This window comes from Varroa destructor, unplaced genomic scaffold (genome assembly GCF_002443255.2).
Source record: "Varroa destructor unplaced genomic scaffold, Vdes_3.0 BEIS01000001.1, whole genome shotgun sequence".
NCBI lineage: Eukaryota > Metazoa > Arthropoda > Arachnida > Mesostigmata > Varroidae > Varroa > Varroa destructor.
Genome location: NW_019211454.1, coordinates 76,614,253 through 76,628,838, shown reverse-complemented (window position 1 = coordinate 76,628,838; position 14,586 = coordinate 76,614,253).

Here is a 14,586-nt window from a genome sequence, read left to right as displayed (position 1 = left end):
CACCTGGCGACGGTCGTTAAAGCTGCCCTGCAAGACCCTGAACAAGAATAATAATTTCCTGTCCCCACCACATTTCCTTTCACGCTCATGGATTACTGCTTTTTCAATTAATGACAAATAACACCCTTAACATTACATTTAACATTAAAAAAGGTACAGGAACTGGCTTAACAAGCTCCTCAGTAAGTAAGCTGAGAACTTCTGGTGAGACGGAATGAATAAATTGGTTGAATAAATAGAAACAGGTCGTGGAGAATTACCCAATTTATCGCTAGAATTTGAATGAAACGCTAAGTCTTTTTGCTAAATGGAAAAACTGTTTTTACTTATGCTATAATTTAACACCTAACCTGTATTCCATTTCTATATTTTTTTTTCATTTAGCCTGTGCAAAGCTATTTTCTTCATTTTCCTCGCGAACGAGGAAGTTTGAAAAAAAAATGTGAGAAAAAAATTTGCTGGTCAAATGCACTACTCAAATATCAGGGTCGTGTCCGCGTCAAGGCAGGCCTTTATTACAGTTGTTCAGTGGCGGTTCACCAGTTCGAAAAGAGTATTTATGAAAGTTAAAAAAGAAAACATTTTCTTCAAAACAATACAGTCAGCTTCCTTATACTAATTCCGAGAGTTTCTAGATTTTGTGTTCTCAAAGAATATCGTACTTGCAAGAACAGGGGCAGCGGCACTGCTTACTTTCGACATGCCTTCTGCTAAGATTGTTTTAATAGCTTGTCTATATGCTTTGTTGCCGGGTTCAATATAGTATAGACTGTCTCGAGAACGAAGTATGAACCTATCTACCGATGCAAAAGGCAGATGAAATTCCTTCGCTTTGGAAATATTGATGTTGCGTCTCAGTCTTGACAGTTGCGCAGATGTCTTTAAACCTTTACGTCCGGCTGATCTGACGTGCAGCCTTTTGGTGCTGCATGGTCAGTTCGTACCATCAGGTTTCGGCCTTTTATAATGTAGTTAGTTGATCGTTTATTCAGCTCACGTCAGTGTCATTGCCAGATAGCGCATTTCATTTGCACGTCTCCGTAGCTCTTCTTGTTTTGGAGCTCTAACCGTTGTAAACAGGCTATAAAGGTAATCTTCAACACAAGTCCTGTGCAAGGCAGTTAAAATGAAACCTTACGGAACTGCGATATTCATAGAAGCTCTAAACTGATATTTTAGACTAGATAGAAATAAGATCGACAAGGTACGTTACAACGCTCCACAGGGACCGAAGAACAATTTTTCACTGAAGGCTGCTGCACGTTTTTTTTGCATCCAGAATGACTATTAAAAATATTTTTGTTATTCCTCGTTGCTTGTATGACTAGCCTCACTGTTCATTCGTCAAATCGTTGTTAACACCTTGGAGAGCTCTGTAATGGCTTAGAAGATTTTGGCAAATGCTCCTAATAAGCAAATTGAGCTGCAAACCCCCCTTAGAGTTAAGGACTATTTTTTCCCTTACATGTTACAAACAATTCGCAGTAACCTTAGTTATTTTACTATCAAATTCTAGAACTAAACTAAAGAGAGCTTTCTCTGTAATCCTGTATAATCCTGTTTTCTCTCTAAATAACCCCGTTCACTATGATGTTCAAATGTCTGAATCATTTTTGTACTGTGTTTTCAAACTCTATGTGGTTCAAAAGAGGTTGTTTCTTCCCTTGCTTCTAGCTAGCTTTTAGGGTTTCTCCTAAAGGTCTTCTTCCATTTCCAAAGCTTTTTTGAACAGCCCTTCTTATTGTTTAAAACTTCCCTTTGTAAAAGCACTTTATTTAACTATATTTCACAAAAACTATGCCTCTTATTTGTAAATCCTTAGCTTTACAACCCCGTTTTAGTCTGCGTTGACGCCTCTAACACTACCTTCGAGCATCTGTTACGTTATTGCCAGTAGTTCGGGGTTGCCGAGTTTCTTTAGAAGAGATAAACTATCATCAATCAGTACACTCCTGTTCGTATTTCTTAGACATCTGTAGCATTCTCAGGGCAACTATACGCGATATAGCTTTTATCGTTTCCTCCTTTCCCTCGTACTTGAAGCGACTCGGCGGAACTGACTGGTGTCCTGGAAGCGCTGACTTTATATTATATTCAATGCAATGGTGGTAGCTAAGGCTTTGACTGGCCTGTAACCCTTCTATCCTTGTATGTGTGTCGGAAGTACCATTTTGTAGATCGTCAAATTTCTGTGAGGAAATAAAGCATGGATCTTTTTTTGAAAGGCATAGGCCTGAGCCTTTGGCCAAACGCAACTCTCTCCACAATACCAGATCATTCAGCGTCTAGCTTCTGTTTCATGTATTGGATTTACAAGCTCCCCAGGCCTTTGACTATGTGCTAATAATCTCTGAAAAAGAGTTTTTCTTTTAAGAACCTGATTCAGCGATGTCTGCAAGTGATAGAGTTGTCTTTTTTACAACTACAGCAAAAGTAGGTTCGCCGCAACCTCTAAATTTCACCCCATGAGTAATTCGTCTCGTTTTAATTCCTTCTAATTACTGCGTCGCGATCCATTACACTTGTTCAAAATCCGCTGTGTTTTTAACTTGAATAGACGTTAGTTGTATATTAGCCTCTCAGTTATTTTCTCCAGCAGATGGCAAATCATTTTGTTGCCCTTGCAAAGTTGCAAAAACTGGTCTTCTTTCTGTTGGGCCTGCTGCATTTCATTTTTCTTTTGTCGTCTAAAATAGTTCCGCTCATTCCTCTTTGGGCCCGTTCATGTGCACTGTGCCTCTACGCTCACCAATGCAGCCTGAGGCATCTCACATCTGTGGCGACTTGTTTCTTTTACTGTGCCCTGTTATCGTAACATTATATTGTAATGTATTGTAGTTACTTAAGCGTGTCAACAAATGTAGCTTTTCCTTTCTTCAATTTCGAAAGCATTGTATTTTTTTTGGAAATCGCCGTCTGCAAACCTAACTGTTTCCTATAGTCACGGTATCTTTTGTTTTCCTTTTCTTCTATAATCTTTCTTATTGAATTTTCCATTACTTAGCAGTGTTCGGATTCAGTCTCTGCAGTAAACCTAGTATGCAATACGTAGTTTTCTATATGCTATTATCCGTTAAACGTTCCCCTTCTTGCAATAAGGAATTTAAAAAATATATTTTTTTTGCTATGCTTACCCAGAATATACGATGTGGCTATACAGGATAGGTATTAAAGCCTGGGCGAATTTTGGCAAATTATTTGTGGAGTGGGCAAGGTTTCATCCGCTATTCTTTGTACTAGCAGAAAGCCGGTTTACTTTAAAATAAAACAACAATTTGTCACGGCTAAAAGCAGTACGTCGTTATTTCGGGTTTTGAGCCAAAATTAGATATTACGCAACGTCTTCACGAAGGACAAACCCTCACCGACATATAGAAACTTTTATAAACATATATAAACAATCATAAACTTCTTAGGTCTTTCTTAGTCGACAGTCCACGCCATCCCAAATGTATGTGCGCGACAAAACACAAAGGAAAATTCACGAGAGAGAAAAAGCATTGGGGAACTAATCAATGGCGCCTAAAAGTATCTTATCAACGATCGTTCTGTTTCGATCAGAGAATTAGTGAAGAAATTTGATGTGAATAAGTATCTCATGCCACGGATTAATCACGAAGACTCCATATGTACGTCATATGTCATGAAAGCCATTCAAATGCTCTCCAAGAATAATAAGACCGAGGGATTTGATCGGTGTCATTTGCTCCTCAGTTCTCTCAAGGAAGAAACTATAGATCGTCTTCGACCCCTCTTAGACGGGAAAAATACTTATTTTCGACGCAAAAATATGGTGTTCGGTAAAGGAAATGCTATGAAACCATAGTTTTCTAAAAAGGCAAACGTATCATTAAGGAAGTTTATTTGCATGTTCAACAAATTGTTGTACTACCGTGGATAACTCAACTATCTGAAAAATATATAGGCGCTAAACAGATTAGAACCCAGTAAATTACTATGCATGGAGCATTATTAAAGTATAGCCCAGCAAGTCTCAAGATGGCGACGTCGACTCGTTCATTTGTGCTATTAAGGAGCCATTCGCATATTTGTAAAAGGAACATTTTAAACGAGCCTGTGAGGTCCGAATCGAAGCCGTAATCGCGCTGAATGGGCATAATATTGGATAAATACAATCAAATATAGAAATAATATTAAGAGCGAATACGATTTTTGTCGTTTAGATACAGCTTTTGAAACAACCTATAAGATCGTTAAGACAACGCTACATTAATCCAGAAGAAAATATAGCGTTTCTTTCGGCCGATCTTCAGTCGAGAATACTTCACAGCGACCCTTAGGACACCGCTGCGAGAATCATGTAGACTCGCGCTTTTTTCTTAAATCAGGAGAAAGCTAAAGAAAAGAGAGATCCTAAAAAAAAGCACGAATGGTACAAAGCTTATAATCGTGCTTAAAAAAAATTATACCCGCGACCTGAAACATTAGCTTCTTGGAGGCCTTACAAATAAGATATATTCTAGGTGAGAGCAAATTCCAATACTAGGTGAAAGGACAGATATAGAGGATGCGTGGTAATGAAGATAAAACAGATCGACAGGATCATAGACGGGAAAGATGTCTAAAGGGAAAACGGCGCGTCGTCTGCGATAAAGACCACAGGAGGGCCTATGTATTGAATTGAGATGGAAAAGATAAATCTTAGATTGCATTCTACCGGGGTGGCATTCTTATCGCAGTAGTTCTGCGTTTAGGAGCTGTGCCGGATACTCTTTCGTGCTTCCAGCCTTTCAGCGTAAGGAGTATATGAAAAAGGATTTATAAGCAGACAATCCCTCAATCCTTTCTCTTCGCATTTTTTTGCGAATACATTAATAAAATTATTTACTAAAAACACCCGACATGAACAATTACGCTTTAAATCTGCATAACTGGAATTTACTGTAAACTGCCACGAAGCATTTGAGAGCACAGGAAGACTTGCCAAGAAAAGATCATCGCAATAAGTCGCTAGTCTAGTTTGGTGTAAAAAAACTGTAGCATTTTTAAGATGTACAACCTAGGCAAGATCAAGGGCCATTTGTTGATGTCTTGGGTTATTTCTCTATTTCTAGTCTACATGTCGACTATAGCCTGCATTCAATAGTTTTTCGCATCTTTGATAAAATCGCAAGAGCGATACAGGTCGATATGTTGATCCGTTTTATTTATTTTACGTTCTTTCGTTGTAGTATACTACTTTTGCTAAACTTTCTAGCACTTAAAAGTCTTTAAAAATATAAAGCATTTTTTAAATCTTCTAAAATAATAGATTATTTGGGAAATTATGGCGGTTTTCACGTTAAACGTAAATATTGATTAATATTTTAACAATAAATTAATTTATTGTGAACTCACCGGTACCGTCTACAATCGTAACATCGACATAACAAGCTATACTGAAAAAAAGTAAATTCAATATATACAACATTTTTAAGGATTAAATGGCTTCTAGGCATCTTTGGAAATCCTTCAACTCTGATCTAAGCATTTCATTCCAATACTCTGGATTTCTATCTAATTTGTGACCTATTTTTTTTATTGTTTACTTTTTTTATTGCCCTAATTAAATACCGCCTTAAAACGAAAATAAATCATACTTAAAACATACAGAGCTTATTCAACATATCAGTGCAATGATGACGTCAATTTCTTGGTAGAATGTTCTACTCCACAAAATCTCTTCAAGATAAGCCGCACGTTCTATCTGACTAGATAAAAAAGGACTTGCACCATTTTCATTTATAACGATAAAGAATTACGATCTTTCGGTGTTGTATAAGACCAAAAGAAAAACACATTGTTTCGACAAAAACGTAATTTCTATATCGCGATCGGCGACCCCAAAAAAAGAAGCTTGGTAAACGTTCTTGCACAAATATTATAGTTTGTCGTTGTATTGGTGTCTAATTGGCGAAAATTTTGCTACGAAATATCTGGCAGCATGAAACCGGCTGGAATGAGATTTCAAATGAAATATCAGATGAAAAAAAATCTCCAGAGCTCACGAAAATCTGCCGATAATCTTTTAAGGCATGCATCATTTCAAATTCGTAGAGCTCTTTTCAGGCTTGCTGCAGTAAGAAGAAGACCACATTTGCTGCGAGGTCAGCCTGATGGCTTATAGTTGCGTCACCTATTTTGGTTGCACATATATTAGCGCAACCCTTTCGTTGTAATTAAGGCGCATATAGGTGCACTAAAAGGGAATTTTAGGCTTAGGTTACTTGTGGTTGGAATAGTGGATCGGCTAGCATGAAAAATTTTCCAATCATCACAGCTTCTTTCTGGTGTGATAATTTCAACAAATTAGGATTGGTGGGAGCCATTTGACGTAAACAGGGTTAGTGAAATTCGACTGACAAATTCGAATGGAGTTATGTCGCTACGTCAGATAACGCGATGGATAGATTACTCTTGGTAAACCACCCACCGAAAAGATAGTTAATTTGTAATAAAACAGCTAATTGACTGAAAGGTAATGCAAAGCTAATTTCATAAGATCACGAAACAAAATTTTTTCGAAAAAACGAAAAAAAAACGTTGTAAACTTCGAGTCGATCTTAAGAACGACATTAGATCCTGAGTTGTTTCGTTCACATCAAAATCGCTGGCAGAAATCGTATAACAAATCAAACGACGTCTGGGTCAAAGCTTAAGACGCCCACTTGTACTGCCTTACAAAATAAAAGTTTACATCATTGTTTGGATTAAGATGCAGTATCGTGGCCTGTTGTTTGCCAGTTGCAGTATTCTTATCTAAATCGATAACAGTTATGTCCGACCAAACAGCGTAACTTACTCATTCAACACTATTTATTGAAACAATATTATTGAGTTGTTAAACCGATGAAAACATGACGTTAGTGCTGAGGAATACCTGCTGAGAAAAACACGTGTCACAGTTATTCCCTCGAGAACACACTCATTCACGTAAATCAACATAATAAACAGAAGTGAACGGTTGTGAATTTCTCTTACGTTCGGACTTAGGTTGATGTTCGCCGGTGGAATGATTTCAACCTGTTTAGCAGGTAAAAAAAATGTGCACTTACTTATATCAAGCAATCTGAAATGCTATTTTTGTTTATATACTGCTGCTGCCTAGTAATGCCTGAATTACAGTCAACACACTTCTATTGCGTTCTACGAGTTCAAATCACCATAGTTAGTCTCACATTGATATGAAACATAATATACTGATTACAAGAACAGGATAGCAAATGAAAAGGCGTCAGTTGGGAAATGCTTCACCTTCTGGCGCTATTTAGTGCTTGCATATGTGACATTTTTGTGGCTATGTTACCTAGGAATCAAACGCCAGTCTGAGAGGTTTTTGTACTAAGACTGGGTTAACCGGAAGCGCGTATTTCTGCGAGGCATGTTGTCACTCCTAGATATTCGTAGCGCGGGACAACTGGAGTATCCAGGATTTATTTCAGACAGACAACAATGCACACACCGGTCTTCAAAGCCAATTGAACCACACTAAAGCATTACGCTATTATAAATAATTTTCTTATTTATTACCTCATTAAATTATCCAGATCGTGACGTACATGTCGATGGCATTGTTCAATCTCAACAGGCAACCAGTCCTCAAATCGATCTCTCCGCAAATGGCCCGAAACGGATCTGTTCAATAAGAACCTTTTCAAAAGACGACGCAGCTATTTTTCGTCACAAGAGCCTCTGAAGGAACCGCCAGAGGTGCGACCCTATGGCCCACTGCGTTTTGAGTATATATTAAATCGGATGCCGTCGATGCTAATTTTATAAGGAAAGTGAAAGGACTTAGTGGCCTCCTTAACTTTGTAAGAGTGCATATACCTGTGTATATGTTAGCTTAAATTAAGGCATCGCAGGCTGCACTCGTATTATATATCGCTATCGTCAAGAACGTGTTACAATGCGTCTTTTAAAAAACTTTAGTTCAACTCTTTTAAAAAGATTTAGTGGCATATCGCATTGTTTAGACAAAACAATACCCGTCGCAATGCGCATTACACCGCGGGTATTTCTGATTATATACAACAATTTATCATGGGTAATTTTATAGACCAGAATAGTACACGACCGCACTTACATAGACCTTAATGTAGTCCAATTGAGCTTGAAAAACGGTGCGCATATTGTTACTGTGCCACCTCACTCCTTGAGCACAAGGGAACTCGTCGATATGCTAGCATCTGCGCCATTCAAAAGCCCGCTTCATACTGCGCTATATAACTTTGTGTGAACGTACGGCATACGAATCATAAGTTTTGACCTGCCTTACTCAGCAGTAAATGGCCAAAAAGTATCAGCTGCTCTACTTATAATCATAGCTCTTTCAAGGAAGAACAGCACTTTTCGTTTAATTTACTTAAACGACTGATTTCGTGGCATTAGTTATCCCTATAGTCCACACTCTAGCCCATATAAGCCCACCTTATACAGCTATATGGATCAATGTTTTCAATTTATATTTTCTGAAAAATAAATGGGTTGTGGTAAGCCGATCTTAGTCACGTAATAGAATAGTATTTGACGAATATACTAGTAATTTTTTTCTTTCGCGTGACACCGGTTACCTCTAACGATAACGCTCTGGTAAACGATAAAAATTCGAGAAAAAACGAGACATACTCTATTAGAATAAAACTTGCTTATAGCAAATTTACAAAACAAAGCTTATGAAACGATAAAATCTAGCAAATACTTGAATACGTTTAAACGGGAAGCGACAGAAAAACAAAGAAAAATTGCTGACTTAAATGATTTCTGATATTACTGTTTTCCGCCAAGCTTTCCGTCTATAAGTTGCGGGTCCTCTTATTGGAGAATTCAGTGATAAGCTTTTGCCCGTGTGTCGTCTTTTAAAGCCCACATTCTCAATACAACACACACACCTTTTGCTGAACTGCAGTTGATTTCATGGCAAAGAGTGAAAGAACACGCAAGGACTTCAGCCTTCCCAATTCAACCAAAAGGTGAACCAGAGTTGCGTACGTCTTGCATATATTGACAATATTATATTACATTTCTTTCTAAATAAGTTCCTTTTTAAAAAATGCATTTTCTAATTATTTCTATACAACTCTGATACTCATTCGGACTATGCCGTGGACTCCAAAATATATCTTGGAGGGTGTCGACCTTTGTTGCCATCTTAAAAGACTGGCAAGGTCTTAAACAGTTTATCTCAACACCTAAAATGAAAAACCCTACGTGGATCCAATATAAGTACATAGGTATTGCACTCGGGAAATCAATATAGGAATGTCTCAATTATTTGGAAATTTAAAAAAAGCCGGAGAGACTGCCATAGTGCAACCGACGAATCTTCGAGCTACGGTGAAAAAGAGAAGTTTAACGAGGTAGAAATGACTGTATTTTAGGATGGGACGATATGAACAGATTGGCTAGTTTGCGCACAAAGATACGTTATCTGAGGAAAAGTCTAATAGCTCTATTTAATGTTTGTACAATAACATTGTCACAAAATGCTTACGAAACTGTAAAAATTAATGTTGCGACGCCAGTATTATTTAATAATAAGCGTCCTCTAAATAGTTTTTATAATATTAAACATAAATAACAGTTAAATTACTCAACTTGCATGTGTAGTTTAACCCTTTTTTATGTATGGCCACTGTTTAGCAAACTGCAAAGCCTACGTGTATATAGGGCACTAACAGTTCCACTCAAGCACCCTAAAGAAGCACATAATTTCTAGTGTGAATCGTAGGCCACGTGAACCAACGTCTGTAAATGTTCTAATAAAATGACGGTCTATTAGTGCCGAACGCAATGGATAACCGTAATTATAATATATAGTTTAATAAAACCTTCACTACTATTGGTTGGAACAGATGAATGTTAATCATATCACATAATTTACCAACAAAACCTTTTCTTACTCAGTGTACCAGTAACGCAGAGATCTTTTGTGCAACACTACTTTTTGAGCAAGCTATGTATCAAATTTGACCTCCTCCTCCACATGCGTTACCACCGCTGTTTCCTGCTTGCCATTCCATTTAACCACTGTCTAGTTGGTCTTAACGTAGGCAGCCTTCTAATCCCTTTAAGTCTGCCCACAGGAATAAACAAATATGCCAGTAAAGAAGTGGCCGATCGTAGGGTTTATTTAAGGCTGCTATATTGGAGGGCCGTACGAGAGGGCCACGGCCTCAAAAGCAGACGACGCACTTTCAGCAAATTCATTGAGCCTATGGTGTAGATTCTTTGCAGAAAGGGACAGAGTACTAGACGATACACTGGATGACAAGTGTTCACGAAATTAATGTACTGCCACGGTACTTTTTTAGGATAACCGTCATATCGAATAACCTACATACCTAAGAGGTCGGTATTGGTATTAAAAACCTTTTTGAACCGTGTGCGAAACAAATATTTGTCTCCCAAGAATGAATATGATTATCAAAAAACAATTGTGAACTGTACAGAGCCAGGATATGTGATATTTGCTAGAATTAATATCGAATATTACTTGCTATATGTCCACCAAATTAACAGTTAGACAGTTAGTCTCTATCTGCGCTGTAAATTATCACATTATTTTAACACGAAACAAATATTTTTTCCTAGACAATACCATCAGTACAGCAACAAAAACTGCTAAATTCATCGTTGAAAAGTAAGGAATTGTTCAAATATCGTCAGAATATTGTGAACTACATACGCAAAGTACGCGCGTTTTTTCAAACTAGATAGATCACCTAAGAGTGATTAACAGATTGGAAAAGAACAATGTACAAGGTATAAAAACTCTTCTCCAAAAACCAAGTGAGTAAAACAACTAAAAAAGAACCTACAGGCTATACCGAAAGAAGTTAATGTAACACATTAGATACGTTTGTCTGAATGATGGCGACGACTTCCTCTTCTCCTGCATCCAAGAAATCGGCAAGTCGGAACAATTAAGCATTTAGCAATCGTGAGGTAGATAAAACCGTTGCCAAAATTCTCAGATGTAAGGAAATTGAAACGAACTCTACTATACCAGACATCTCAGATTTGTTAAAAGGGAAGAGTTTTTTGCCATTTACCAGCAAACGTCATCAACATTTGGATTTTCAAAATAAATTTATTTAGAATGTATGTGCTATAAAATATAATCCGTGCAGAAGAACTTCCTACTCAAGCTCTTTCGAGGCAGCTTTAGCGACCGTTACAATATGTAATTTAGCACTGCCGCACAAAAGCATGACGTCTCATTGTCCTCTCACTTAGCATTGGCGTATTTCTCGGAAATAAACACATTACATTCTCTGCTCAATAAAAATCGGTCATTGCGAATGTTTATGTACTTTCATCCGGGTCATGGGGCACTCAAGCACTGAAAGTTTAATGTAATCCCATAGGTTAAAGATTAAGTGTCGTAATACATCTTCGCGGTTAATTAACAAGTTTTTACTATTCGCGATCCTCATTGAGTACGGGTGGTCTACCGAGAGATGGAAGGCAGCATTTAAGCCCAAAATACCATCTCTGATCTTGGCAAGCCACCTTGAGACAATCTTCTAAATTAAGACCTGCTGGATGTAACCCATATATATTTCGTGTTGTTTTATTAGTCTTTCAGCCTTGGCAAAGAATTAAGTGAAACACAAGAGGTGTCGAAAATAAACCTGAAACATCCGTCTTTGGATCCTGAAGCCGAAATACAATTTGGTTTACGACAAAACGAAATTACAATAGGCTCACGAATAGGAGAAAGCACCTTTAAATATTATATAAAAGTAAGAAACAGAAAAATAGAGAGAATAGAAAAACAGCTTATCACTTTTTGAATAACCTAAAACTTAAGAATGATCGGTACGTTAAAAAATTTTACCAAGTCTGATAACAAAAAATTTATAAAGATGAAAAAAACATAGAAGGACTGGATACTTTAGATGCTAAATACTTTCCTTATTCAATGGTAGTGAAAAGTGTAGGGAGTGTGCTTGTTACCTAGGCATACACGGAAGAAGCCAATTTTCAAAGGTTGACACAAACCGATTGTCTTACGATTGATGACATACAGTCTGTTGGAGTCTTTAGATTACCAGTACGGTTTCTTATCAATGAAATCCTGCAAGCAATATTTGTTAAAAATATCGATATCGAAAAAATACTTTATGAAGTGGAAGAGAGAAAACTGCTGAAGCCTGGGTACAGCCATTGAGGCAATGTAGTACTTGTGACTTTCTTGAAAACAGCACCGCATACAAGGAACACAAATTCAACGTACAAATTAAACGATCTCCCAGACAACGCCAAGCCACGTTCACTCATTGTGCCTTTTAGGAACAGCCTTTACCGGACCAACCTTATGAAGATTTCAGAATAATAGGCGACTTCCTAAAAATTGCTCGTAGCTTTTCACAGAATTAGTATTGTTGCGGTGCAATTAACGCGAATACATACTAAATGATAGCACATAATGTTCTATAGAGACCAGGATTGTTAATACTAAGGGTCGACCAATAATTTATTTTTCAAGCTTTTTCGATGTGCTTGCAACACTGCTAAGGGATAATTTTTGCAACCAAAGTAATTCGGGCAACAGAAAGATTCCTCGATAAAAATGAAAACGTCACTGCAAATATTTACTGATAGTCATATCCGGACTTTAACCCCTTGTTTTTGGAGAACTTGTTCTCGAGGTCCAAAAGGCTGGGATCGGATAGGATGGCGATGACGTTTGTACTCAAACGTGGCAGAATTTCTACCTGATTTATCAAAATTCTCCTGCTCAATAAAGCGCTGCTCAATAAATTTGTTCATACAAAATATCATTTTACTCTTCGCCTTTGCTCTCCGGACAGAAAAATGCGTCCAAGGAACTCACTTACAATACACACAGAGGACCCTAACATAAAGAAACGCGCTAAGTTCTATATTACACATGTACATAGAATACGCAGATATGGTAGTTGCTGAACTTATTTATTGATATTCCTATATGTGATTTGCAGTAAATAAGAATAAAGACTTATATAGTTTTAAAATGGCCAGACTTCTGTATATGTACGTTTTTACGGATCAAAATATTATATATATATACTAGCTAAGGAAAAACAAAATTATGTGCAATGAAAAAATAAAACAAGCCGATCGAGCTGTCAATAGAGTGTTGATTTGGCATAAGATTGCGCAACATTAAAACATTTTTTATATAATTTATGATAACATTTCAAATGGTAATAATTGTCTACATTCTCAAAGCGTACCAGCCGACCTTGAGAATGCATGTTTTTTTTACCTCACACACTTGACACGATTGCAGGTTTGCCGGCTTAGTACAAAGTTTAGTTTAGAGTCCCAACTTAAAATTAAATGCGGGTACTAGGATAAAACGGCTAAAAGCTTTATAAATCTATTTTACAGAAATTTTTAAATGGTTTTGAATGTTTTGCGTACACCTAACATAGTAAATAATCGAAGTGTGGTTTGTCTATCCTATATACATGCCAACATATCCTATCCAAAAGGAGATGCCGACTGCACAAGAAAAGATTATTTTTTGGATTAACTGTAAGTTCATTAAACATTATGAGACGTCGTCAAGGTACCGAACGAAGTAGATGTTGTCTTCTGATTAACTTTCAAGTTCTTATTTTAGTAGAAATATTGAGAATATCCAGATGAGGAACGAAGAAAACAGTTCTTTGCTCTTGCTTGAAAGCTTGTTCAAAATCATCCAACTTTTTTCCTATTGGAAGTCTTCTATCTTGGTTTTTGGTAGCCTTACTCGGATTCACTGGAAGCCTCGTAGTAACTGACCGCTGCAAAGATTGTCAATCCCGTTCCCAATTTTGAGACCTTATTCGACAATATTATAATATTTTTTTGAGTGGAAGCACAATCTCCATGGGTCAGCTATAACGATGTTTCGTCTTTTGGTGAACGCACAAGTCCTTTCCTTGCGTTTTCTAATTGCTGGCTGATTCTCTATTTTATAATCCAAAGATCGCACAAATTTGATAGCCATATCCTGTATGGTAAAATCGATAAAAACTAAGTGGAGTAAACAAAGTGTAAGACGAGCTAGCTGCAACGAGAAGTCTAGTTAAGTTCGCACACGTTATTCTGTGGCAGCAAATATAAATTTTATGAGGTACAAAAGTTTTGCCTGTAAATTGTGTGAGCCAGGGACTAGCAGAGCTTAAAGTACTATTAGGATACTTATGCAATGATTTATTCTTGGCCATGCAATTTCTAGCTTATATCTTTTAGTGTAGGAAGCGAGCTAGTACAACCGACCTTTAGCAATTCTCTAGTAGTCGATGCACTGGCCAGCCATAACCCATAGCCAAACTGTTGCAGCCTGCGCTCTTTTTAGGGTTCGGCTGTTGTCGACCCCAGCATGGTTCAGTTGCTTGTGCCGTTTAATAGCATCTCTCCCACAGGAACGTACTTAGTTGGCCGTCGAGTGAACAAAGCGTTTGCGCTAATGCTTGCTTACTTGGCCTTTTCGAAAAAGTCGAGCAGCATTCTATGTACGCGTTGTATTTAGATCGCCAGAACTCAGACGAGAGTTAAGAAGCTTCATATAGCGGCGAAGCGAGTGTTCAGCAAGGTCGAGAGGTTGGC